This window comes from Lampris incognitus, chromosome 7 (assembly GCF_029633865.1).
Source record: "Lampris incognitus isolate fLamInc1 chromosome 7, fLamInc1.hap2, whole genome shotgun sequence".
In the NCBI taxonomy this organism is placed as follows: domain Eukaryota; kingdom Metazoa; phylum Chordata; class Actinopteri; order Lampriformes; family Lampridae; genus Lampris; species Lampris incognitus.
Genome location: NC_079217.1, coordinates 21,647,401 through 21,651,508, shown reverse-complemented (window position 1 = coordinate 21,651,508; position 4,108 = coordinate 21,647,401).

Genomic DNA, 4,108 nt, shown 5'->3' with positions numbered 1-4,108 from the left:
GACGCGCCCAAGGAAAGCGTGGTGAGTCAAGTTGTTCGCTAAATGTCTTGGCTGTTTGATGCATTTGCTCATTATTTTGCAAGGAAGGAGACATTTAGTCTTTGGGATGATTAGCAGAATTGATATGCAATTTAAAAAGTAGTGATTGCGGAACATAATGATAGCTGGTACAATTTACAGTTATTTAAATGCTGAAATGCAGACCCCCCCCCCTCCAATTGTATCCGGTGAATTAGCCTGTTATCCGAGCCGTCCCGGTCGCTGCTCCACCCCCCCCTGCCGATCCGGGGAGGGCTGCAGACTACCACGTGCCTCCTCCGATACATGTGGAGTCGCCATCCGCTTCTTTTCACCTGACATTGAGGAGTTTCGCCAGGGAGATGTAGCGCGTGGGAGGATCACACTATTCCCCCCGCCCTAAACAGGCGCCCCGACCGACCAGAGGAGGCGCTAGTGCAGCAACTAGGACACACCCACATCCGGCTTCCCACCCGCAGACACAGCCACTTGTGTCTGTAGGGACGCCTGACCAAGCCAGAGGTAACGCAGGGATTCGAACCGGCGATCCCTGTGTTGTTGGGCAACGGGATAGGCTGCTACGCTACCCCACACTTTTTTTTCTTTCAATACAGGCAAATGAATCCAGAAAGAGCCTGGGGATATCCCTTTAGCGTGTTTGAGTGTTCAGCAGCGGTGTGTTTACTGAGGACATCAGGTAAGGTAGTCGACTGGTCGGTGATGTCAGAGATAACTCTGTGAAAGCAAGCCTCCTAATCGTACTGAGGCATGTGTGCTCTTCTTTCAAGCGAGCCTTTCATTCCCCGAGCTCAATCAATGGAACCTTCCCCTCCACTCGTCCTCCATTAGTGTGTATTTCCCTTAGAGACGGAAAAAAACCTTTTTAAGTGCCGTTTGTTTCCAGCACACAATAGAGCATTGTAAAAGCCGAGTGACACACCTGTTGTGGAGGTCACAAAGGTCATGACCCCAAAAGTTAAGGGAAGAGGAAGTGGATAGCTTGGCTTAGTACCGCCGCCTGTTCTGGCATTCTCAAATCACCATTTTTATTTTATTTTTTATTTTGTTGTTGGTTGGAGTATTTCACTTTTTCTTCCCGAGGTATTTTATCTCCCATGCAGTGATCGGCTTTAGTTCTCTTTATTTGGTTTCCTTGTGTATGTCTCTACTACTGTCTGCATCCTTACTGCCACACCAGCTCTCGCTCGCTCGCTTGCTCGCTCTCGCTCTCTCTCTCGCTCTCTCTCTCTCTCTCTCTCTCTCTCTCTCTCTCTCTCTCTCTCTCTCTCTCTCTCTCTCTCTCTCTCTCTCTCTCTCTCTCTTTCTCTCTCTCTCCCACACACACACACACACACACACACACACACACACACACACTCAACCACATACACTCAACCACATGCACACATTGACACACACGCACGTGTGCACACACACGACCACATGCATATATACAGACACACACACGCACACACTCCACATATACACATTGAAACACACACATGCATGCACACACACACACACACACACATACACTCAACATACACACACACATTGACACATGCACGCGCATGCACACACAACCACATACATATATAGACACACACACACATGCACACACTCCACATATACACATTGAAACACACACACACACACACACACTCAACCATATACACACACACACGTGCACACACACACACACACACACTCCCAACCATATTTACACATCGACAGACATGTGCACATGCACAGACGTGCACACTCAACCACATACACACACACACACACACACACACACACACACACGTTGCACTCCTGCTCTGAATTTGAGCCTTTCCACAGAGGCGGGCTCCCTAATCCACCTGGCTTTCGGTCTCAAATGCCAAGTTGAGAGTTAGTCGTAACTCATCAGATTTTTCCTGCACACTTGTGTGCGCGGCCCCACCGTCACACACAAAGTCACACAGCGGACATGACCGGTGCCGCTTTCTCTGGCTGGGCATCAGCACATTGGAACATGGGCGGTCATTTTAGCTTGTTTCCCACCAGATGCATGTTTGACATCCTCCGGTGGTTGGAAAGCGTTTTGTTTAAGGGTTTTTTAACGACCCCTTATCTCAAATCTACCTTTGGAGATGACATCTCCACATCTATATATAGCACAGGGAAGCCGTTCCAGCGAGCGTGCACATGTTCTCTGTTTCTTTTTCTCTTCTGTCTACACTCTCTCTCTCTCTCTCTCTCTCTGGACACATTAATCACCCCCTTTTCACCGTCTTACAGCCTTCAGGGACAGAGTTTCTCCTCAGTAAGGTCTCAAGAGAGAGATAGTCAGACATACACTCATTTATACGGAGAGCAAGTACAAACAGAAGGAGACGCAGGCGGGATGGAAAGAGAAAGTGCAAGGTTTGAGGAGGAGCGTTTTCTTGTGAGGCGTATTGGTGAAGCAACAATGTGCATATAATAATAATAATAATAATAACTTTTTTTTTACTACTTTATCAATCCCCCGCGGGGGAATTTTTTCTCTGTATTTGACCCATCCTAGCTGTGTAGCTAGGAGCAGCGGGCAGCCGCTGTGCAGCACCCGGGGACCAACTGCAGCTCTTCTTGCCCTGCCTCGGTCAGGGGCACAGACGGGCGTACTAACCCTAACATGCATGTCTTGCTGATGGTGGGGGAAATCGGAGCACCCGGAGAAACCCACCACAGACACGGGGAGAACATGCAAACTCCACACAGAGGACCACCCGAGATGACCCCCTAGGCTGGACAACCCCGGGGTTCAAACCCAGGAGCTTCTTGCTGTGGGGCGGCAGCGCTAACCACTGGGCCACCGTGCCACCCGACTTTGAAATATGCACGACATTATACGGGAGGAGAAAAATGGCGGCAGCAAACAATAAAGACAGGTCTTCCAAGTATCATACGCTGGGCATGTCGTAAGTTTGAAAACAGTGGAAGGCATACTGACTGATCTTCAGTTTCTTCTAATTGATCTGTTGTGGTTGAAGTGAATTCAGCCTTTGTTGGAGAGAGAAGGATGTGGTGTCAAAGTGTAGAGAGGAAGTGTATGGAACAAAGAGGGGTGGAGGTATTGAGGTGTGTGTGTGTGTGTGTGTGTGTGTGTGTGTGGTAAGAAGGCTATCAGACGGGCTTTGTGTGAATGAGTAAAGTGGGGCTGTTTTTCTCAGCATCCTCTCGTTAATCTTAATTCTGCAGCGGAGGCTCCCGCACAGTGGGGGTCCACAGTGCAGCGGTAGGGAGGTGTGAAAAATGCTAATGTACACATTTTCCTACTCCTAACCTCGTAAGGTTGAGGGATAAGTATACAAACACATGTGCATCTATGTGTACACATACACACATGCAGTTGAATGCAAGCACAGCAGCTTTGGAAAAGCAAACGAACACATTTACTTTTTTTAAGATGCTGTGCTGTACCTCTTCCTAGCATTAAGCTTTTCATTGCTTGTTAAATTCACATCCCTTGCAGAGTCCCCTGCTCTCTTTGTAGCCTTGCAAATACGTTTGGACCTTGCTTGGTCCCTCCTAATTCATTAAGAAGGGCTTCTTGACCTAGATTAATGGGCATCTAATGAGAGACAAGACTTTGGTTGCCATGGTGATGGCACGGCACAAGTTCTCCAAATAGCCTGATTGACCTACGGTAATGATGGTAAAGGTAGTAACGATAATAGCCAATGATTGGGGAAGACATACAGACCTGTAGGGCAAAAATCAAATGGAGATCTGGATTAAAATAAACTCCCGTTGATGTCATGAATCATTTAAATTGGTTTGATACAGGAGTATTCCATCCATCCATCCATCCATCCATCCATCCATCCATTATCCAAACCGTTTATCTTGCTCCCAGGGTTGTGGGGATGCTGGAGCCTTTCCCAGCAGTCATTCAACGGCAGGTGGGGAGACACCCTGGACAGGCAGCCAGACTATCACAGGGCCCACACACACACACACACACACACACACACCTAGAGACAATTTAGTACGGCCGATTCACCTGACCTACATGTCTTTGGACTGTGGGAGGAAACCAGAGCACCCGGAGGAACCCCATGCA